The sequence below is a fragment of the Herpailurus yagouaroundi genome, unplaced genomic scaffold (genome assembly GCF_014898765.1).
Source record: "Herpailurus yagouaroundi ecotype Mexico unplaced genomic scaffold, PumYag 211, whole genome shotgun sequence".
Lineage (NCBI taxonomy): Eukaryota > Metazoa > Chordata > Mammalia > Carnivora > Felidae > Herpailurus > Herpailurus yagouaroundi.
In genome coordinates, this window is record NW_024412442.1 from 5,940,169 (window position 1) to 5,965,010 (window position 24,842).

Genomic DNA, 24,842 nt, shown 5'->3' on the forward strand with positions numbered 1-24,842 from the left:
CCTGCCATGCCCCGGTCTCTGAACGAGAGGCTGAGGATATATAAGTAAGCACTGCATAATTCCTGTCCCCGGAGTGTTCCCAGTCGAATGGAGAACACAGCCAGGCAAACACACAACTGCAAATGCTGTGTCAAATAATCCGCAATACACAGCATGTATGAGGTGCCACAGCAGAGCGGGAGGGGATCGGTTATCAAACAAGGACTTACGGAAGATGTTTGGGCTGGCCGGTGGGATGATTGGGCAAGAAGAAAGGGAACACGGCAACTGCAAAGAAAGGCCCACCACAGGAAAGAGCCTATTCATTAGAGGGGCTGGATCAGGCGTGCAAGGGGGACAGAGGGATCAGGTCGTGAAGACGCCGGCATAACCTGGCCAGAGAATCCTACTTTCTCTTACAGGAAATAAGGAGACATTGATGGAAAGTTACGCCACAGGGAGCCACTGACAAGAAGCAGGGCGCGTAGAGAGGCAACGTTCAGAACGAGAGCCAGGTTTTCCTGGACTTCTCTCGCTGTGAGCAAGCCATCAGTCACTCCCCCCGCCCGATCCTTGAAGTCTCCCCCCGTCCCCCAACCCCCGGCTTCCTCATCACCCTGGCGCCCCATCTATTCTCCTACTTCTGAATATGAGTTACTGTTCTCTTTTTCAACTACTTTCACTTGTCACCAGCATATTCTGTTTAGGATTTGTTATGCTTGTCCAATGTCATTCACACGTATCGAGGGCCAAGGTTGTCTGTGTGTGTGGCTGGAGAAGCGAAATGAACAAAGAGGAACAGGACGTAGACCCTGCCCTTCTGATAATACTGTTGGGTCACTCTTGTATTTTCAAGTCAGGTGTTGGTGAGTCGCTTACATTTTTCTCTCTTGAATAGTAAGTTATTTTATGCCCATGTGACTCTCCATTAACTTCTAAAACATCTGTAGCATGCCAGTCACGTTAGGAGAAGGAACTCTTATAAAAATCACACACACACACACACACACACACACACACACACACACACACACACTCAGTAGCTGGGCGTACAGTTGATGCTAAAAAAAAAAAAAAAAAAGTTAATTGAATGTGAATCTGAAGTCTGGTTTTCTGGCAAATTTCAACCTCACTGATACTGACAGAGCCGAAAGTCGTGGGGAGAAATTATCTTCTCCAGGCAAAGAGGCCTTTCCACACCCAATAAATTACATCCCACAGGCAGACACCTACCAGCTGACCCTGGCCACCGAAAGCCCTGGTTCCTTCCACCTGGGGCTGCAGATTGCGTGTGGGAACATTTCTCGGCTGTCAGATAAAGCCGGAGTACATTGAATGTACCCAGCTCAGGAGACGTTTGACTACCCACTCATTTTTATACAATTTCCCAAGAATAATAATAAAAAAAAAAAAACAGCCATGTCATGAGTTGCTGACTGCTGCTTCGAGTTTTCGGTAAAAGGCCTCTAGAAGGAATTTTGAGAAGTATTCGTATTTGACACAGGAGTGTCTGGAATTCTAAGGCATCAATCATGACCCCAGCATCACGATTCATTTTTGTCCAACTTTGTCTTTGGAGAGGACAAAACATCCTATACATGATCTAACAATTCTTTACTCTTAAAGTAATAAAACCACATCTCTTGGTCAGCTTTAAGAACATAAACACACTTTCCATTTGATTCATCTGTTTTTTTCTCTAGTATTAGTCTCAGACATAAGCTCTCAGACTCTCTGCATATACTTAACCTAAAGAGCCATTTAAATAAGGTTCCTAAGGATATTCTGGTTTGGATTTTAAAATGAGGCAAACTTCAAAGCCCACTGAAAACACAGACAAGCTACATATCAGCGCCCCACTCCTCTGTCAGGCAGATGGTACCTGTTCCGTGGATGCTCCTGGCTAGTACTGCCTTTGATTTTTTCCTAGTTGGTGCCATCTACTCCTGATATGGAAGGCAAACCCAATTACAGCCGATTTGGGGGGAAAGACCAAATTAAGTGTGATATGAACCAGCCACAAAACCATGAAGATATAGACTGGATGACGACAAACAGGACCTACTCATCTCTCCAGATAATTTTATCTCTGTTGCCTCTTGACTGAAATGCTCACATTCACCAAATTGTATACCTCTCTTTCAAATCTCTATGCTTAACTATTCCAACACTTAATTCCTTTAATATCACATATTCATTTTTTTAATGAGACTTCAATACTGAGAACAAACTGAGGGTTGATGGGGGTGGGGGAAAGGGGAGAGTGGGTGATGGAAAAAAAATCACATATTCATGCAAAACTCTGAGGACGCTGGAAATAACATTGAAATTTACTTGCGGCTGAAAATCATCTCTGCCATTTACTGGTTGGGTGGTCTTGGGCAAGTTACTTAAACCATCCAAGCTGTACTTTCAAACTACAGGGTTGCTGTCAGGATTAAATTAGACAAACAGTGCCCAGCCCAAGTTCAAAATATAGGAAGAACTCAATAAACGGGCCTTCCTACCGATCATGTGCCAAGTCAGCAATCAAGCCCACCGTCCCGCAAAGACACTATGGTCACATGTTCTCTTTCTTATTAAAGTCTCTTTCCTTTGAAATGAACTTGTTCAAAGTACAGTTGATTTTATCAGAACAAAAAATGGCACTTGCAACATTTGCTTATTTTCCTTATGTATGTATCCAGTGTAATCAATTACCTCTCGCGTGAACCGTTATAAAACTCATGCATTTGCAGTGCCAAAGTCAAGGACATTAAATTTTATAGTGCACTACGGTCATGAACCCACTGGCAGACGGGCAATGGCCATTTATTGTAATGTCTCTCATTAAGAATTCTAAAGAAATAATTCGCCCATTTTCTTCCATTTAAAAAAGTTCTTTTCTTTGCACGGTATTTTGAAAGAACATGTCAGAATGTTAAGGGACGAACACTCATTTCTGCTACTTCATTTGAAGGGTGGTACACAGAGTATCATTTCAAACGGTTCTCTACTATAATGTAGTTTGAAAACCATATTCCACGCAAGTTAATATGTGCCTGTTCGATCTTTCAAGTAATCACAGTTATTGTAGAAAAACAGCCTGAGTAGAAACCAGTTCAAGGTCACAGATGTGAGAACGATAGGGATACATAGTCTGAATTGTAGAAGGTGACGACGGCTTCAGCTGCTCTCACGCTGATACCTTAAATGCCATCCCTGAGCCAGCGTAAGGTTTATGAAAATCCTACGAAGACCACAAATTCAATCCCCACAAGAAATGCCAGTGGGCAGCTCGGAAATAAAACCTTACCTTTTGCTTCTGTGGAATGCTGCCTCTTTTTATGCTGATTGTTTGTATTCCTCCCCCCACCCCCAGTTGCCAGCAGGCGACCAAGCTCTTCAAGCGACGTACTGTCAACCTGGAAACCAAGGGAAGGACGTTTCGCTGCAATTCAGACGTCTTACAAGAGTTGGTCTGATGTCTATCTAATCACCCGCATAACTGTTACTGTACAGCTTGGTAATTAGGTGAGAATGAGAAGTGTTCGCGTAAAGGAGCACAAGGCAATTCTTCCCAGTATGGACATTTCTTGTACGGCCTCACAGTTTCCAAACTGTGTTCACGTGCCGTATCTCATTTCATTAATTTCTGCCTTTCTTTTTTTTTTTTTTTTTTTTACCTGGACAACTCCAGCATTTCAAGGGACAGCTGGAGGAAAAGCAGAGAGAGTGCGGCCAGAGGAAAGGGGGAGTCTAAGACCCTCAGTGTGTCTAAGGGAAGCGGTGTGGTTTCATACACCCTGAAGGAGGGGCTGCGAGGGGCACAGGCCTGGGTAATGTCCCGGCTCTCCTGTGCCGTGGCCCCGTGACCTTGCATGACATTCTGAAATCTTCTGAGTCAGGGCGTTTCCTATCTGTTAAAACAGGGTGACAGACAAGGTGCCATAGGTCAAGGACATCATCCGTGTGGCCGTGTTCCTTACCCGACTGTTACAAAGCTGAATATATGCGATCAGCCCACATTCTACCTCAGTCAGGGCCAAGAATCACTTGCTTCCTTTACTTTCCATCTCAATCCTTAGCCTACAGGAAAAAGAACACTCTCTTCGCCTACTGAAGGTCCAAGGAACTTATTCTGGCTAAAGCTGGTTCGTGTCCCTGACAAATCGGACACAAACGAGAAGTCTAACGTCTTTCTTGTCTTTCTCGGCCCTCCCCCTCTGAAGTGAGCTTTCTCCGGGAGAAGGAGTTGGAACAGGCTCTGAACAAGGAGGGAGAGAGGGGGAAGAGAGAGAAGGAGGGGTGTCAGAAAGTCACTCATGAGGACGGGCACCAGATGTACTGAGACCAGAATCCAGGGGCACCCGGCTGGCTCAGCCAGTGGAGGGTGTAACTCTTGATCTCAGGTTTGTGAGTTCAAGCCCCTTGTTGGGTGTAGAGAGTACTTCAAAATAAAATCTTTAAAAAAAAAGAAAAGAAAAAAAGAAAGAAGAAAAGAAGAAAAGAAAAGAAAAGAAAAGAAAAGAAAAGAAAAGAAAAGAAAAGAAAAAAAAGAGAAACCAGAATCCAGTAAACTGTCCTCTCTTGTAGGGCCAACGTGACACACAGGCTGAGGTCACGGTTCCTTCTCCCAAACATTACTGAAGTTCAGACTTTGCCTAAGACTCCACCAACGAGCATTTAATCTATAACATCAGTTATGTGGAAGAATGTTCTAGGACTTAAACGCAATCCTACGCACACCCCCCTCACAATCACTAATCACGCACACACCCCCCACACCCCGTAGTTGTGGGAACTACGCCTGCCACAAAATGTGTCTCTGTAACAATATCAGCCCGTGTCGCAAGATTATGACAAACTGCGCCGAAACCTGGTAATTACCAACTGCTGAAGGGATATGGCTAGATATTGCCCATAAATTAAAACTTTGCCATATGGCTTTCCGATTAGTTGCTTACTGAAAAAACATGGCAACATGTCCCATCAAAGAATATGTTTTTATTTTTTTTTTATTTTTCTTTTTTTAAATTTTTTTTTTCAACGTTTGTTTATTTTTGGGACAGAGAGAGACAGAGCATGAACGGGGGAGGGGCAGAGAGAGAGGGAGACACAGAATCGGAAACAGGCTCCAGGCTCTGAGCCATCAGCCCAGAGCCTGACGCGGGGCTCGAACTCACGGACCGTGAGATCATGACCTGGCTGAAGTCGGACGCTTAACCGACTGCGCCACCCAGGCGCCCCAAAGAATATGTTTTTAGAGCGGAAACAAAATTGTGTGCTCCGTTATTTGCGGTCTGGCAGCAGTCTACCGGGGAAGGCTAATCCATCAGCTGGAAATCTGTAAATAGATTAAGCTACGTATTTAAGCAGGCGCACGCACACGGCCTTCACCCCTTTGCCCGTTTATGCTTCCATATCCCTACGCAGTTACAGTTCCCAGGGGCCCCAAACCAGCTGTTTCTCTCGTTCTTCCTCCTGCACCCCTGCCTCTTTGGCATGAAATTTTGTACCTCACCTCAAAGGGCACATTACTCAGATCGGCAATCTCCATCGAGTGATCATTTCTGCCCACCAGGACTTCCGGGCCATGCCGACGGTGAGCGCCTGCCTGTCGACTCAGGCTGTCAGTGGCTCGGTCTTCCCACGTAGCCACAGTCCTGCCAGGACCACGGACTCCAGCACTGTTGTAAAATCACGTTCCCTGAGAGTTCTGTGGCTTTCATTTCCCAGCAACCTCCTTTGCCACAGATGCCGGGGAAATGACCATTTTCCAAGAGAGGTAAGGGAACAGCGACGGTTACACTCTCGATACAGAAAGGCGGGCCCCCTCACGCTGCAGAGCCCTGGAGGCCACCGGGGGAGAAGGCCACCGGGCACACTGCTCCAGAGCACAATTTTCCAGGGAACCCCTGTTTCTGGTGGGCTCCGAGGGTTTGGGCTGCGGGCGGAGGCTTCTGTCCTCATGAAGAACAAGGGTGGGGGGGTGGTACAGATGGCGTGATACACAGACAAAACCGACGGGTCGGTTGAACACAAATGTTGCAATGCTAATGATTTCTGAAAACCCACGATGAAGCAGCCACTGGCTGTGACTGGTGGACATCTGCGGGGCAGGTCCTGAACCCCAAACTCCCACGCGCCCCCCCACAGCGGGCCAGCGAATACCTCCTCGCCTCTTACACACAAATGTCAAGCAACCGCCAACGTCCCCCCCAGATGCCGTCCGACCCACTGCGCATCAGAGCAGGAAGAGCCGTGTTCCAAGCGGCGCCTGGAGAAATGCAGCCGAGAGGAGTCTGCGGAAGGTGGGGGTGGAGAAGATACTTGGGTCGGTTCCCAGGCGATCGTCTCTCGGCCCGAGGCCCGCCCTCTGCCCTCCTTTGGCGGCACAAGCCGCATCTGCCCTCCCTGCCCTCACCTCCTCCTGGGGCAGAAGGAGCGAGAAACAGCGGGTCCCTCCAGCCCGCAGGCCCTTTCAGATGGCACCAGCCCAATCATGCCGCCTCGCTCTGACCCGCAGCGGTCGCCTCCTTTGCCAGCTTCTGCCCCCTCTCCAGAAGCAGCCCCATCGCACCCCCCGCAGGAGCAGCAGCTGGCAGTGCCCCCAGCCCAGGGACCTCGGATATGCCAAGGGGCCCGAGACACCGCGTCCCCCAGAGGCTGAGTCCCCTGCCCCCCCGAGAGCTCCCCAGGCCCCCCCCCCCTTCGATGTACTCGGCTCCTTGCAGTAAGTAAGTAGCTCGGCCTGAATCCATTCTTCCCTTCCCAGCCCTCCCCGTGCCTGCTCCGACGATTCCTGTATCAAATCACCTCTGCTGAAAGAACTTGCACTATCTGGGTTTTTTTTATTTTTTTTTTTTAATGGTTTTTAATGTTTATTTCTTACTGAGAAAGAAAGAGAGAGAGAAAGAAAGCATGAGTGGGGAGGGGCAAAGAGAGAGAGAGAGAGAGAGAGAGAGAGAGAGAGAGAGAGACACAGAATCCGAAGCAGGTTCCAGGCTCCGAGCTGTCAGCACAGAGACGCGGGGCTCGAACCCATGAACTGAGAGATCATGACCTGAGCCGAAGTCCGACGCTTAACTGACTGAGCCCCCCAAGCGCCCCGGCGATCTGGTTTTCTGACACTGATACCGTACTGACCACAGAGAGACTTGTTAGGAGCTAGTGCAGGAGCACGGGTACGAACGAATAGGCCCCCGAGCAGAGGAGAGTGAGGTGGAAGACAAGAAAGTATTCACATCAGCGTTACGGAGCACCCGGCCCCTGTGCGTTGCATGAAATACGGACTCAATCATCGCGGCACTCCTGTGAGGTACGCGGCAGCACTGATGTCACTGAACATAGGACACCGATGCACAGAGATGTTAAGAACCCCGCACAACATCCCCGAGTGAAGCACTTTGGTGGGAAGCTCCCACCCAGTCTCCCGCCACAGTGACCCCCCAGAACCACAGGCAATCTATAGAAAGTGATGCCACAAAACTAAAAGGGGGGGGGGAAGGTAACGATAGGGGAGAAAGAAATTCATTTCGATGAGGGGAATGCAGAAAAGCTCTATGGAGAAGTCAGTACATAAATATTTAATATACCCTAGGCGCTTGAATCCCCAGCTGTTAATTGTTTCCACTTTCTTATTTGTATTTTGAATGACTTTTCTTTGATTTAAAAGGGAAATTAACTAAAAGGTGCAGATAGCAGATATAATGCACACTTGTATTTACCGAATACTCGCATTTTGACAGCTCGGAACCTAGTGTAACAACATAAGACAAAACAGACTTTCTTTCTCGCGGACTCTCTTCTTTCCTCGGGGCTGCGTTAATGCTATTCGTACACAGAAAAATTAAAGTTCTTAAAAGTTAGGTGGAGTACCTCAAAGAACAGCACGACTTTATAAAAGGCAAATACAGATCGTACAGAATACGCTTCAGTGTCTGGCGGTTGATGCCCATAGGTCTCGACATATTTAAATAACCAGAAAGTAGACCTAGCGGGTCAAACCCGCTGCATCCCCATGTTATCCTTATTATTAGCAAGTATCACATCATTATTGGGACCGCAGGTTTGTTGCTATTTGCCCAGTTTCAGAATCCTGGAGAAACAGTCTGCTTCCCGCTATCACTTCGGGAAAGTAAAAGGCAGCCCAGGGCAGCAAAGGCAGCAGAGCCCTGGACTGGGGGGGAGGGGGGAGAGGAGGGGGAAGGGGGCAAAGGGGAAGGCGGGGCAGAAGTCTCCATGCCCCGACAGGTCCCTGTGACCTTTCTAAATTGGAATCTCTTCATCCGGAAAAACGGAAGCACCGTCAACTTCCTCGGAGGACTTTAGATCACACGGCATTTGGCAATGTTTATGCAAAATGCTCTGTAAGCTTCTCTCATACTTTTTGCTGCTGGTGTCTCTAATGACATCGGTGGGTCATGAATCCCACCTCCCAAGAGTAGAAAGATGAGGCTAATCCTTCTTTACCAGACTTTATATGTGGAGAGGAAAAGCATGAACTTCTCTCCTAGACTGTCGCATTCACAAACACAGACTTTGGAAATATACTAAAGGGTAGGGGACAGCCTATCAGCAACCCTCAAAAAAATAAAAACCAAAAAGGCTTTCAAAGCAGGTATGTCAATTTACGCGGCTCCAACACTCAACACGAAGTCTCCAAAAGCTTGCAAGTCCTGTACGGGGCAACACCCAAGACCTTACTGGCTAAAAGCCGGGCTTCGTGTGGGGAGTCAGGGAGAGGAAAAAGACTGGAGTTTCAAAGATGATTTGCCAGCCCAAATTTCTCACTTGTGTTCTAAGACTATGCAACTTGCCACCATGCCCTGATGAGAGTTTTTAAAATGCCAAAATACCAGCAAACTATAAAACTTGGGGACAAAGGGCACACTCTCTCTGCAGTATACCCCTTGAGCATCTCCAGAGTAGGGCAGTGGAACCATGTATCCACCCACATAGACGGAACCTGGTTTCTATCCAGGCTCCGTCACTAAGTTACTGTGTGCCAGCCACCAAACCATCCTTGCCCTGATGTTGTCATCAGCAAAATAAGGATCACCGTGTCTACTTTCCGGAGCTGTTGACAGAATTTGATTGCCACAAGGGACCCAGAATGTTAGTGCAGTTCTGACTGCCTCCACTCGGGACGGCTCCAAGAAGCGATGGCCTGTGTAGCACCCACAGCTGCAGAAAGCCTTCAGAGAACCAGCCAGAAACCAAACACGTCCAACCTCCTGTTCGTCTGCAGCATCTGACGGTTACTCTGGCTCTTAAAACCCTGCATATCAGGGACGTGGTATTAATTCCCAGTATCTGTCCTTAGCAAATAAAATTCTCTCAGACGGGGGCACCTGAGTGGCTCAGTTGGTTAAGCGTCCGATTTTGGCTCAGGTCACGATCTCACGATCTAGGAGTTCGAGCCCCACGTCGGGCTCTGGGCTGACAGCTCAGAACCTGGAGCCTGGGTTCGGATTCTGGGTCTCCCTCTGTCTGCCCCTCTGCTGCTTGCACTCTGTGTCTCGCATGGTCTCAAAAACAAATAAACATTTAAAAAAAAAAAAAAAGCTAAAATTTTCTCAGAAAGAAATGATACTTTTTATCCAAAAAAGCATGAAACAATGCAAAATGCTACAGCTCACACAGAGACAAAATAGTTACCATTAGCTCCCCCAAGGACTGGAGCAGAGAAAAAAGGAGGTCCTATTTCGGTGTGTGCCCGGATGTGAGGAAGCCGCTGAAGTCAACGTGGCCTTCCGAGCGCACGCAGAACGTTCTTTCGTGGTACTCTCGAGGCTGAGTGGAAGGCTTCCACCAGTGACTGGTCTAGAAAGTTTTGTTTTGTTTTTTTAATTTTAGCTTTTTTTCCGGCAAAAATAAAGTAAAATAATAAAATTAGTAGATTTACCCACCTATGAAGGGGTCTTCTGTAAATTAGCCCCTGAACTCACGTGGTCATTGGCTGGCCATTCTCAATAGCTCCTTGGTTCAGGAAGCAACATGAGGAAAGTCAGTAAGCAAGAGTATGAAATGCTATCTGCAGCGTGAGAGCAATCCTGAAAATGTAAGAGGCGGGATAGGGATACCTTCATGGGATACCTTCATGGGATACCCCACGAAGTTCACGTTTTCTTTCTAAAATGAAATCCTTGGGAGGTAAAAGTCGCTTTTTTAAAAAAAATTTTTAATGTTTTTATTTTTTTTTTTTAATTTTTTTTTCAACGTTTATTTATTTTTGGGACAGAGAGAGACAGAGTATGAATGGGGGAGGGGCAGAGAGAGAGGGAGACACAGAATCGGAAACAGGCTCCAGGCTCTGAGCCATCAGCCCAGCGCCTGACGCGGGGCTCGAACTCCCGGACCGCGAGATCGTGACCTGGCTGAAGTCGGACGCTTAACCGACTGCGCCACCCAGGCGCCCCTTTATTTTTATTTTTGAGAGAGACAGAGCACAAGCTGGGGAGGGGAAGAGGGAGACACAGAATCCGAAGCAGGCTCCAGGCTCTGAGCCATCAGCACAGAGCCCGATGCGGGGCTCAAACTCGCTAACCGGGAGGTCACGACCTGAGCCGAAGTCAGAGGCTTAACCAACTGAGCCACCCACATGCCCCAGGCACTTTGTGCTTTGAAAGTCCACTGTGGGCAGATGTAGGGCTGTCATCTGCTGGGTGTCTCCCTCCTTGGAAGGGCTACGTCTTCAGGCACGAATGCACCCAATGAATGCAAGCTCCATCATGGGTCTTCCTGAGGCTTCCATTCTTAGAGAAGATCTGGAAAATGGGAGCTGCCCAACTGCCCACTGAGCAGTTGATCAAAGCTGCTGAACTCGCACATGACTAGGCCTTCCATTCTCTCTCAGCACACGGAGAGCTGCCATTGGCTAGCCCTGAGCCCTGGCTCCACCCCTCTATCACTTACAAACAACGTGACCTAGGCAGTGACCCCCGTATCATACCGTGTTTCAAGTGTCTCCATCGTATAAAGTCTGATCCCTGATGTATCTGTGAAGCAGACGTTGCTCCCCAGTTTAATTATCACCTCAGTCAGGAACACATTTTTTACCTTGTAGACATTTCTATTCCCTGCCATGTTTTCAACAACTTGATTGCTCAATATTATTTCACTATATAATATTTATTATGTAAAGGGTTTCCTATTACTCTGGATTCACTTTTTCTAACATTCCCCCTGCCCCCATAATTGCACTGATTTATTTTTATTGGTGTCTTTCTTTTAACATCCCCCACCCCGACCCCCAAGAAACTTCTGACATGGCCCACTGAAACTCAATTGCCATTTTGGATGGTTTCAGATGTTTTGGATTTAGTTTTTATTTTAAAACTGACAAATAGTTGGTGATATCTTGACTAGGAATTGAATTACTAATAATGTTTCATTGGATGCTTCCATTAGAAAAATGCAAGAACACAAACAGAATTTTTAAATCTGAAACTACAGTATCATCCAGAAAGCAAAAATGTACGTATGCACTCAATATTTCTACTGAAAAGGAAATAGAGTCTGTCATGCCCAGGAAGCTGAGAATTAGCATACCAGTCACAGCCTTATGGGCTAAGTGCAACCATTTTTACTCATTGAGTTAAAGGAATAAGAGAGGCTGATCATTTTTCCAATAAGCAGAGACCTGGGGCATTTCTCTGAAATAAGGCATAGTTTTTGGCAGAGATTGCCGACAGACCACCCAGGAGGGCTACCTTACAGTGAAGAGTCCCCACCACGTTATGACTCTTGTTGGCCGTTGATCGCTGCGGAGACTGGTGGTAGACTAACTCTCGCACAATCTTGATGTTTACGTGAAATGGAAGTGCCACGCGGACTATCTTAGGTTATTCCTATTTGAAGGAAGTTTAAAACTACATTGCAGAGATTCCTAAAATTTAGAAGCGCGGGAGAGGGGAGGATCAGAGAAGAGACATCTTTCCAAACTGCTAACAATGGACAGAAAACTGCCTTTTGCTAACGCCTTACCTTTCTGTGCCTTATGGAACTGCTCTCTTTCTGGTATGTTCTTGACTCCCCTATATCTGCCAACACAGCAGTCCCAATCACGTGTCAGCACCCAGTCTGAATGGCATCCATTTCCGCAGGCTTACTTGATTACCAATTTCCCTTGTTGGAATTAATTTCTCCATTAATTTCTCCATCGTGGAAAGGTGCAAACTACTTGTTTTGTGAGCAGCTCCACCAAGCACAGGCTGAGTGACCTCAGGTGAAATGCTGACTCTCTCTAGCTTTCCGTTCCCCTGTTTTTAAGAGGAGGCTGGTAAAAGCGCGGACTTAATGGACTGATTATGGACGTTAAATGGGGTCATCTTTATGAAAGATGCTCACCTATCAGCTGCAGTGTGGAAGGGAGTCTGCCCAGGGTGGGTGGTATAGAAACATTTCATAAGCCAACAGCAGAGGCACATGTCTGATGTTACACATTGCTGTCTTTGTCCTCTCTTCTGGCCTGGGAGCTTTTTCCAGATAAAGACAATGTCTCCAAATCTGCATATGTAGCCAACTATACCTACTGCTTTCTCTCTCTTCTTTTCTTTCTTTTTTTTTGTTAGTAGCAGATAGAAATGTCTGCATAAAGAAATGCTCTCTGGGTTTCACTAGGAATTAATCATCAACAAATAAATATTTGCCTCAGCTAACCAAAAGGGAGAGATTCTCCCTAAATATGATTTTCTTTTCATATTTTCCGACGCAGTTAATTCCTAGACCTCGAATATGTCATCAGTGCCTGGTACACACGGAGTGGGCACTTAATAAATGTGTCAAGTGAATAAAATATAGCGAGGAAACAGACCTCTGTCTCAAAATACTAAGAAGGCTTTAATATTTTGCCTGAAATGAGGCTCTGTTCCTGCAGTATCACATCTACTGCAAATGCTTATCAAGCAGATGTTACTTAAAATTTAAATAAAGTCATTGTACATCTTTGGAAGGCTGGCACATGTCTACCATGAGGCCCTAATGTAATCAGTTTACCGGTTAATCAACAGGTGCCACTTCGGCCCCTACGAATGACGCTCAGCCACATGCTAGTGGCAGAACGTATTTCAAAAGGGGCTTGAGACATAGGCTCAGGGGATGGACAGACGGAACGGGGTGGTGACACTGTGGTTCCAAACCGTGCGGTCAACATGATGGGGAGGTGGCTTGTGAGAGGTCAGAGCCCAGAGGCCTGGACTCACTGGCGGATAGCTCAGAAGCGGCTGGCAGGTGGGAGGGGTTTGCGCAGATGACGTGTGAGAAGAGACAGCAAGTGCCCCACAAATCCCACCGCCTCACCTCTCTCGGCACCTTGCACACACTCGTTAGGCGGAAATGAACCCTGGCAAGATGAGCGTCCATGGACGTCAAACCTGCAATGCCCCGTGTGGTGGTGGGGGGAGAGGGAGATCTGTGGCCACAGGAGTGGTTAGAACAGGGCTTCTTATGGAAAAATACCCCCCCCCCAACCCCCCCCCCCCCCCCCCCCAGCTGTCTGTCTGCAGACTGCCTACTGACCTGCCTCATGCTGGCCTCGGCCCTCTACCCCGCTCACCTGCCCGCACTGTGACCTATCCCCCATCCTCCGGTCCTTTCCAGCTGGGCCAGCATGAATTTCTGCTGCTCCGTTTGACTTAAATCATTCCTTTCCAGATAAAACACAAACGAATTCACCGTGTGTTTTCAAGTGGCTCACCCCAACGGTAAGTTTTCAACCCTGATTTTCCTTAGAGGGTTCTGTGCATCTCTGCCCCCCTAGCCCACACTCAGAAATGATTAGCTAAGTCACACTAAACAGATCCAAAAGAAGGCGCCTTTCTTTCAGACTTTCCCTCTAAGTCCCCAAACATTTCCTTTTACCACCATCTCGCCGGAGCCCAGCCAGAAACTTGGCCTCCTTTGACTCATAAACATACCACGTTATTAAAAACACCCTCGAGCCAAAAATTAAGGAAGGGTCAGGGAAATGAACTCAACACGGGGCTTATGCAGAGAGCACAGTGATTTCTTTGACTCAGGGAAGGAAACGAATGCTGATGATTTGGGATGGCCAGTTTCTTTCACAGGTCTGTTGCTGGGCTCTATCGAATATGAATATCGATATCGAATCTATCGATATCGAATATCGAATATGAGTGTCTCCCGTCAGGTGTCCTAATCTCTCTCCATTTTGCTGTCACTGAAACATGAGAGCTAGCCACAATAGCAAGGGGGGTCAACATTCCACAGAAAGATATGGCACCTTCGGCCGGTATTAAGAGGAGAATAAAATTAGAATCTTTAGCAGCCCCAAGGGTTTTACGGGAAAAGACAGGCACAGACACGATTTTCAGGCTGCTGCTAATTGGGCCTTATTTGGACTGGAACCTTCTGAAAGGAGTCAACACATCAGGACTGGGCATGCGAACAGGGAAGAGATGGTTTCTGGGTATAATTTTGGGGAGAGCAGCCCCGCTCCCTGCCTCCCAGATAACACAGAGCTTCAGTGTCTAATTGATCACGGAACAAAAAGAACTTGGTTTTGAAAACCAGGGCACCTTTGCTGCAGTCCGCAGAAACTGCTCTCGGTGGAGACCTATGTTTAACTGCGGTTTTTAACTCCAGCTTTCTAAAATTTGCATCTGTTGCCAGAGACAACCACGGCCAAAAGAGAGTGAAAAATCACCAGCAAGGGTATGACTTCTGCTAAGGGAAACAAGAAGGGTGTATGGTACTCAAAAAACACTCGGCAGCTTGGCAAGACATTCTTTATCAAGACAGAAAGAATGGGAATCTTTAACATCTTTAACCATGGGAATCTAATAACATTCATCAGGAGATAGGTCTCAGACTTTCACACATCTCAGATGTCTGATGCCATTATGATATCCTACTACCCCACAGGAAGCAACCACGAAGACATCACTCCCAAGAATTAGGGGGTACGATGCAGAAATTGAAGAAAAGGAAGGCTACTGACTGGGCGAACAGCTAAGCCCACTCAGCAACACAAAATTCAGATTTACATCTTGGCAAAAAAATCACTTGTCACAGACCCATGCTCCTTCATGGTCATCTTCAAACAAACAAAATCGTGACATGCAATTCATGGGGACAAGATGGCGGTCCCCACCTAAGAAGTCAATGGTGGTGTAGTTCCATCAACGTTTGAAGAAAAGCAACTTCCTTTGAAGACTTGACACGCCTTCTACCCCCTTGCCTATGACTCCAGATGGCAGGTGTAGGTGGTGAAAATGCTAGGTTGAGCAGAACGATAGTACCTCAAGAGGAATGAATAGTACCAGGAAATGTATGACTCAACGTATCCTCATTTTCTTGAAGATTTTTTGTACATTTGCATGGAGGTGTTCCACAAAAATTCATTCTTGACTTTAATTGTATCTTCAGTGTAAGAGTCCTTTATTGAGTTCCTATTATTGCAAAGCATTACACCGCTCCATTCAGGAGGAACAAAAGAAGCATACAATGTCCTTTGAGAGGCCAGAAACACCCCCATGTGCAGAGAACAATACACACTAAGGAAAAACTGGGATTTAGAACCAAGCTAGGGCCACAGACATACGTTACAGTCTAACTGTGAAGCGACCTCAAAGTTTCTGCTTTGAAGAATGGGCAAGGACAGGTGCTGGTCAAATTCTCAGGCAATACATTCAGCAAAGGCACAGAGATATATATGTGCCTGGGGCTGGAGGGGGTCATGAGAGAGACCATCTTATTGGAGCAAAGGGTTCATTTAAAGGCAGGAGTAAAATCCCTAAGAGTTCCCGTCAAATTGCTTTAATTACTGCACTTGGAGGACAGCCTCTGCATTTCACCCCACTGAAAAACCAGGAACACATTCACCAAAGGACACTGTCAAATGTACGTCAGCCTTGAAAACGTCTGCGTGCGGATCACAGCAGTCACGCATACAGCCGTTTGCCGCGTGCCTACTATGTGCCAGGCTTGGTCCTAGCACGGCCACCCGCCTCTGTCATTCCTCATCTTGACTGATGAGCCTTCTCCCCCGGTCACACAAACTGCAGATCCCAAAGTTTTCCGGCAATTTGTTTCCTCTCGGTCCCACGTGCAATATTTCAACAGGGGTTAACTCTGTCTCCGGGATATTCCCTCAATATCTGTCTGAGGTCAGAACCTCATGATGTTTGCTCATAATGTGTCATGTTTGCATTCTCGCCATCACCCTCCGACCCCAGGCTCGGTGTCTGTCTTCGCATAAAACCCATCGTCCTGGTGCCTCCAGAGGAGGGGATGGGGGGCGGTGGCCCTGGGGGGTGACACTAGTATCTCTCTATATGGACAGTGCGTGCCAGGCTGAGCGCTCACCGGGCTGAGTCACTCACTGAATGCCCCCCACAACAGTGTTGAAAAAGCAAGAAAACAATGGAAGAGTCCCAGTGACTCCCACCAGCTCCATGTCATAAGGTGGAGTTAGACTTTTTAAAAAAAATTTTTAAGTTCATTTATTTTGGCGGGGAGGGATGGGAAGAGAGAGAGGGAGAGGGCATCCCAAGCAGGTGTCACACTGTTAGCCCAGAGCCTGGCACAGGGCTCAAAGTCACGAACCGTGAGATCCTGACCTGAGCAGAAATCAAGAGTTGGATGCTTAACCGGCTGAGCCACCGAAGCACCCGAGTTAGACTTTTAAATTAGGTCTAACCAAAACCTAAATCTTTCAAGATTGCAAACCTAGACACAATATTTAATTCAGCGCCTCTTCTTTGCCTATAAAATAAGGCACATATTTCCAAGTACCGGCACTGGAGCTCTGGGATCAGACTGTGAGGGTTCAGGTTTCAACGGCACCACTTACCAGCTGTGTGACTGTGGGCATGGTAACTAATATCTCCAAGCCTCAATTTATCATTGATCAAGTAGGATGACAGTGTTTTCCCTGCACAATGTTGTAAGGATTAAAGGAGAGAACGTATGGAAAATGTTTACACAGAGCCTGACACATGGCAGGAGCTTAAATGATGAAGGAATGAATGGATAGGTAGACTGATTAATGCATGAAAGTGTTTAGGTCCATCTCTTCAAACAAATATATCACTCACAGGTAAGGATACCTATTTTGTCCCTAACTGTTAGGGTTAAAAAGTGCTTGCATTCCCCCCCCCCCGGGAAAGCCATTAAAAGGATGCCTTTAAATAAAGAGAAAATAATAAGTAAAGGCATCATCAAAGTTCCCTCCCAAGACTACTTTGAAAAGAGCAGGAAATCCGTGACATAAAAATCTAGTAATGTATATGTTTTAGTTGGGGTGGGGGGCATGGGCAAGGGTGTGAAAGGGGACAAAGCACAAGCCAAAGAGTGTTTTAACTGGTGTTTTAACCAGGTGTTTTAACAATGACAACAAGTGGCATTTTTATTATACCCCAGATATGGAAGCTTCCAGAAGACGCCACTGTTCAAATGGACACCAGCAGGCTCGCTCTCCAGAAGTGGCGTGTTCTGGAACTTCAGAAGACAAGTTGATTCCTAGAGGTCAGTATCCCTCCAAACCCTTAATCTCCCCCAAACGTCTGTTCTCCCAACGTGTGTTTGTTCTCCCTATTAAAAATCTGCTAATTTCACGGCCTGCCAGGCAGAAGAAAAGGATTCGCTGGTTCCTAAAATAATGCTGTTTCCCGGGGAGGCAAACGGTTGCTTTTCTCCACTTTGGGCCCAGATGGTGTGTATTCATTCTCCCTTCTTCGTCGGGGCCAGCAGAATCCGATGTTACGAATACTCGGTAGCTCAGAGGAATACCTTCCTTGAAAGGACTGGACTGACCTTCTCCCCGCGCACGCTTTCATATTTATCCAAGCTGAGAGATCCGAAGTGAAGAAGGAAGGCAGATGTGAAGGTTAAAAAAGGAAAGAGACCGGGGGGGCAATATGAACAACCAGAGGTGCTGGGGCACCTGGGCGGCTCAGTGGGTTGAGCGTCCGATTCTTGGCTTCGGCTCAGGTCGTGATCTGACAGTTGGGAGTTCAAACCCCGCATCAGGCTCCGCGCTGACGGTGTGGAGCCTACTTGGGATTCTCTCTCTCCCTCTCTCTGCCCCTCCCTTGCCCTCAAAATAAATAAACATTAAAAAAAAAAGAAAAGAAAAGAAAAGAAAAACCAGAGGTGACCATGTGACTAGATGCCTAATCAAGAACTAATTGCAAATGTGTAACCTGCCGAGATAGTCTGGGGGCAGGTGTTGATCACAGTAGCATCCTGGTATTTTTTAGTACAGTGTTGAGCACACGGCAAGGCTCAAATGCTCCTTGGAGAAATACGTGAGAACAGGCAAGGTGATGCCGATACCAACTGGATAAAATGAGGCTGAGTGAAAACCACGATAAAGTCTCAGAGGGCTTCGAATTCATAGCAGAAAAACTGAAGAGGACAGAATAGTACAGGCGATAAAAGGTACAGCATGTGTGTATATACAAACGTTGGTACATACAAGATGCATAAACAAACATGCCTAGAAAGGAAACGTTTTCCATATGTGTTTGCGTATCTGCAGACAAGATCATTGGGAAAGAACCACTAGGTTTTAAAAATAGCATTTTTGAGTTGGTGGCTAATGCAGAGAAACCAAATTCTATCCCATGTAGAATATCGAGCCTCACTTTAAAAAGGTAAACATGACTTCCTACTGAACAGGATTCAAAGGTACACGGCATTCTTAATCCCTCAAAACAGCACGGAGGTGAACAGTTCTGTGAAACCGATTACCATGCAAAAAAACTATGACCTCGCTTTGTTTACTTAAATAGCAAGCCTGTCTCATCTGTCCTAAAAAAAAGAAAAAACAAAAGAGTGGGTCTCACACCATCGGTGAGCTGCAAGGAGGCACAGAGAAAGAGGCTGAGGTTTGCGTGGATGGTGGCTTGCTGCCATGCACAGTGGGACTGGGGACAGTTTCTTAATGCATGAAAGTGTTGCACTGTCCAGGGCCAAGCCAGCTAGAACATGGGACTGGTACCCCAAGCTTCATATAAACGGTTTAAGGGTCAGAGCAACTGAGAAATTCTAGGAACAACGCTAGCTAGGGTTTTAGAGTGTTCATTTCTTGCTCTGCTTCACAACACAGAAAATAATTTGAAACAGAATTTATGACCCTGCCAAGCTACGTAGCTCTGTCTTCTCCAGGTTCCCCTCGTATCCCCCATCCCCCAGAAAAAAGAGCTTAACAATATCAACCAAAGACTATACAAAATAACGGTTTTAGGGTTTCAGAAGTCGGAGAAACACACAAAGATGTTAAATTGCTGATTTCAAAACACTGAGAGGCAATTTGACAACGTCCCAAAGACTTCAGCTGTACAATAACATGGGTTTGGCATGACAGAAGGCTCCAGAAAATACAGCACAGATTTGGCACTTGGGGGACTTTGCTACAGGGTCCTGCTCCAGGACTGCAGGGCTGAGTGGGGTGGGGGGAATGAGGGCTTCCTGCCTGCAGCCTGAGCAGCACCGGGAGGCAGGGCAGAGGCTGGGGACAAGGGGGTTGTCCTCTGGGAAGCATCCGCGTCCACACCTGTGAGCCAGCACCTGCCACAGTAGCACCTGCAGAGCCGGCGACGCTGACTGCTTGGCACGGAGCAGTGGCTTCAGCACCAGGAGCGGATTCAGGACAACGGCTGTGCCACAGGCAGAGAAGGGGGTGGGGGCGCCCATCGTGGGCTTTCACAGGGGGATGTGGCTCGTCATCTAGCACTGGTCCAGAGAACCTCAAGACTTGTTCAGGAGCACATTCAGAACATGACCTGTGCCTTCTAGAAAGAAGCCAGGCAGACTCAGAAGGGAACAGAACAACTGCACAGTTATGGTGGAGATGAGACCCGGAGAAAGGCCATTTATGGGCTGTTCATAAGCCAGAATGGCCACAGGAGACACTGGAGATTCAAAGCTGAATTACTGTGCCACAGTCCACGTTCTTTCTCCTATTTCGCAAAGAAAGCGAACCTGGTCAAGGACGCTTCACAACAGGAATCAGTAGCCAAGAAAACCCGGAAGATATAAGGTTGTTTCTTCAAAAGGTTTTAAACCCCATAGAAAGCACAACCAATTATTTACAAGAGAGAGAACAGGACAACCTGGATAAAACAGAATTCAGAAATGGGGAAAAAGTGAAAGATAATCTTTTTTTTTTTTTTTACTACGACAGTGGCTCTCTCTGGTAACTTACTCCCAAGACGGTTTTAGAAACCTGAATTTCTCACATCCTCCATATAAATCTGCATCCCTCTGGCCAGCAAGGATGCCAAGGCCCACAGAGTAACAACAGCCGGACGACCATGAGAGTTATTTATCAATCCTCGATCATACTTAGGTCTCCGCCTCATGTGACTTTTGGAGACAACAGTGACCACCCACGCCCATCACTGTTTTTCTTTTTCACCGGGTGGCTTTTAAGGCTGGGCAGTGGCGGCGAGAGCATCACATCACCTGGGTGAGACACAAACGCACCAGTATCTACGTGTCCCCAGAGTAGACAACCAAGCTCTGACTACATATTCACTCCAACTAACTTGATAACAGCAACCTATTAGAAAGATAACCCAGAACGACAGTGGTTTTAAGACACGTCTAACTCAAAGACTCGACACGAAAGAGAATGCCATCCACAAAGAAAAACATGAACCCTAAGGTGAATGAGATGCTCAAAACTTCACTTTGTAGCTGCAGGGTGACTGACACCCCCTCAGAGCTAAAGGGCCCCCACAGTCATCTAGATGTGGGTTCCCAACGTGTTCTGAAGGAAACACCATTTGATTTCACTCAGAGGGGAGATTTAAGAAACAAAACAAATGACCAAGCCAACAGAAAGAGACACAAAAAAACCAGACTCTTCAATACACAGAACACACTGGCGGTTGCCAGAGGGGAGGGGAAGGGGGTATCGGTAAAATAGATAAAGGGGACTAAGAGTCCACTTAACCCTGATGAGCACTGAGAAATGTATAGGATTGTTGAATCATTATTTTGTACACCCGAAATTACCATCACTATATGTTCATTACACTTTATACACACACACACACACACACACACACACACACACACACACACGTATATATATTCATGAAATCTACCATCAGAGATTAGGATTTTAGGACTTAGAAAATCAAAGGTAGAGCCAAGAACTATGTGTTTCCAAGCATCCTAGATGATTTTGATGTCGTCAAGGTCAAATACAGCAGTCTTAGTGCAACCTCTTAATTTGGACAAGAAGCCTCTCCCTGAGAGCATGTAAAGGGATTAAGGGGGCAGGAAAAGAGAAGTGGTCCTCTGTGTTCTGCCACAGATCACTGGAAAATCTGGGATTTGAAGGACCCAGTTCGTGGGTGCATGAGCACCGGCTCACTGGGAAACCATCACTGAAGATTCACTGGGAAGCATCGGCAGTGGGTGGCTGACATGGCAGCGAGTGACAGCACTAACAGGCGTGGTAGTGACAGCAGAAACCACAGCAATGTACGAAGGGCTGATGGCCCCTAGCATTCACGGTTACAGCCAGCGGCGCCCAGTGAGAAAGACGATGCCAAACAGAAAATCAGTTGTGCCCAGATATGATGGCGGACACCAAGCAGGAGAAGCATGGAGGTATGAGCGGCTGCCCAAATTTGGCCATACACGTGTCAAGAGATATTCCATGGGTAGCTTGGAACAAGGTGAATGTACATCTCCCCACCCACCTTTTGTAAAGTTAGTTATCCAGTGGAAATTTCTCTCCTTATTCACGCTCATGATATTTTTGATATTGCTTTTCTAGCCTTTCCATTTCAGATCATGGGAAATGTTTAGTATTGTTAGACATGGGAATTCACTTTATGCACAAAATGTTTTATGAATAATGTATAATTTGACGCGTTATACATAGTCATGCACGCATCTCAAGAATACAGAAACACCTTTTAGTGTTTAATTAAAAGACCTACTTTTAAAGAGAAGTTTTAATTTATCTTTTTTTATTTTTTAAGTGTTTAATTAATTAATTTATTTTGAGAGAGAGAGAATCCCAAGCAGGCTCCGCACTGTCAGCACGGAGCCCAGTGTGGGTCCTGAACTCACGGACTGTGAGATCATGACCTGAGCCGAAACCAAGAGTTGTGTGGTTAACTGACTGAGCCTCCCAAGAGCCCCCAAAACTAGCAGCTTTTCAACCATGCAAGCATCCGAGACTGATGGAATAACTACACAGACACTGTGGTCCTTCTTTTTTATTCTTTCTAGCAGAAACGACTATTCACCACTACATAGTACTATTATTTTTAAACATCTTTTCAGCTGAGGAAACTCATCATTATGCTAGACTATGGAAGTATGTTGAGACACAAAAGCAATTAATACTTTGTGGACTGCAAACTGGTGTAGCTTCTCTGGAAAACAGTGTGGAGATTACGCAAAAAATTAAAAATAGAACTACCCTACGACCCAGCAATAGCACTGCTAGGAATTTATCCCAAGGATACAAGAGTGCTGATGCATAGGGGCACGGTACCCCAGTGTTTCAACAATAGCCAAATCATGGAAAGAGCCCAAGCATCCATCAACTGATGAACGGATAAAGATGTGGTTTACATAGGCAATGGAATACTACTTGTCAATGAGAAAGAATGAAATCCTGCCATTCGCAACAATGTGGATGGAACTGGAGGGTGTAATGCTAAGCGAAATAAGTCAGTCAGAGAAAGACAGATATCATATGTTTTCACTCCTATGTGGAACTTGAAAAACTTAATGAAGGACCATGGGGGAAGGGACAGGGGGAAAAAGTTTCAAACAGAGAGGGGCCAAACCATAAAAGACTCTTAAATACAAAGAACAAACTAAGTGTTGCTGGGGGAGGTAGAAGGGAAAATGGGGGATGGGCCTTGAGGAGGGCACTTGTTGGGATGAGCACTGGGTATTGTATGTAAGCGATGAATCGTGGGAATCGACCCCCAAAACCAAGAGCGCATGGTACACACTTTATATTAGCCAGCTTGACAATAAACAATATTTTATTTATTTATTTTTTTTTTTTAAATTTTTTTTTTTTCAACGTTTATTTATTTTTGGGACAGAGAGAGACAGAGCATGAAGGGGGGAGGGGCAGAGAGAGAGGGAGACACAGAATCGGAAACAGGCTCCAGGCTCTGAGCCATCAGCCCAGAGCCTGACGCGGGGCTCGAACTCCCGGACCGCGAGATCGTGACCTGGCTGAAGTCGGACGCTTAACCGACTGCGCCACCCAGGCGCCCCTAAACAATATTTTAAAAACAAGTGAATAACTAAAATCGAAAAACAAAAATACTTTGTGGACAAATGTCTTCACTATCAAAGACAAGATGATAACAGAATTTAATTTCTGGCTCATTAGAAATTTTGTTGCACTATTATCACAATCAGAAACCTTGAATGCTGAGAAATTTGGTGACCGTGGGCCCGGGGAGCTACCAAAGATTCCGTCCCTTTAAGATCGCATTGAAAACTAATCTGTTCTTCATACCCACTTTCAAGTAGAGCGTTAGAAGAAATACCAATAATTAACCCAAAAAAGTATAAAATCAGACCTGTGACTGCCACATCTAGTCTTGGAGAACACGTTGTTTAGCAATCCATTTATGTCCTCTTTCAATGTGTAACAGCGGAAAATTTAAATCCACACTGAAAAAAAGTATTTTAGCTTCTTAGTACCGCTTCCAGAGAGCGTACCCATCTAAACATACACAAGCCGAAAAAAGAGTGAATACGCTCTCTGGCTATGTAATTGGGGTGATATAACGATTGACATGAAGAGAACAGTTGAAGGATAACAAATGAACACGTTTCATTTTAATTAGCTCTGGGTACAAGCCACATGGGATCCTGAGGCCTATCTTATGGTATACTGCATTTCTTTTATAAGTTAGAATTCTAACTATTTTTTAAATGTTTATTTATTTATTTCGAGGCAGGAGGAAGAAAGAGAGGGAGAGAGAGAATCTCAAGCGGGCTCTCAGCTCTTGGTGCAGAGCCTGACGTGGGGCTCTCACGAACTGCGAGATCGTGACCTGAGCCGAAATCAAGAGTCTGATGCTTAACCAGCTGAGCCACCCAGGCACCCGAGAATTCTTTAATTTTTAAGCTTAACGTTACAGATATCAGCTAGCCCAATTCCTTCATGCTCTAAGGGTTAAGAACACATCTTGAAAAGTGACAGTATGATTTTTTAAAGTACTTAACAATAATTACAAAAATAAGAGGCCCAGAGATGAGAAAATGCGTGATAAAACCTCTTAGTTCAACAACTGAGGAGGAGCGTTTAGCTATATCTGTATCTCAGCCTGGCTCAGGCTTTTTAAATGACCCTGTTCTCCTTCAAATCTCGGTTCAAGTGACTGCAGGAAAGTTCTCCCTGACCATCTTCCATACGGTGGTGCCATCTAGGATATTCTCTTTAGAGACTTAATCGTTATCTGAAATGAATTGTTCATTTTCTGTTTGTTTCTTAACCTGAATCAACTCCTTCCCTCTCCTCGCCCTCCTAGGATTTATGTCCCACATGAGCAAAACCCTCCTCTGAACTGTCCATAGCTCCCTTCCCAGCATCTGTCCCAGTATGAGCCCGGGAGGTGGACGCATAACCAACAGCATTGGTGAGCTCTGGGAAGAAGTTGTTGAAAGCTATGGATTCTACCACCGGATGTATGTGCATACAGAGGCATCCTCTCAAATTATTTCAGCAAAATTCACAAGATTCTCAGGAGCCAATCAAGGACCTCAGATTGAGGACACAATAGCGGCCTTTAGGGGATTCTCAGTGTGTGAATGAATGATGGAATCCAGATCTTATCAAGAGTGTGGAACAAGAAGAAAGAGAGAGAGAGAGAAAGGAGGGAGGGAGGGAGGGAGGGAAGAAGGAAGGAAGG

General features: G+C 46.2%; 1 protein-coding gene and 1 long non-coding RNA gene across 4 annotated transcripts in view; one reads left to right on the top strand and one right to left on the bottom strand.

Moving 5' to 3' along the window:
• Positions 1 to 24,842, bottom strand: part of PRKG1 (protein kinase cGMP-dependent 1) — a 1,163,528-nt gene that overhangs the window by 933,538 nt on the left and 205,148 nt on the right. The window lies entirely within an intron of this gene.
• Positions 7,213 to 12,398, top strand: LOC121016609 (uncharacterized). Its single transcript, XR_005784380.1, has 3 exons — positions 7,213 to 7,880; positions 11,683 to 11,688; positions 12,387 to 12,398. It is a non-coding gene; the product is annotated as an uncharacterized LOC121016609 (long non-coding RNA).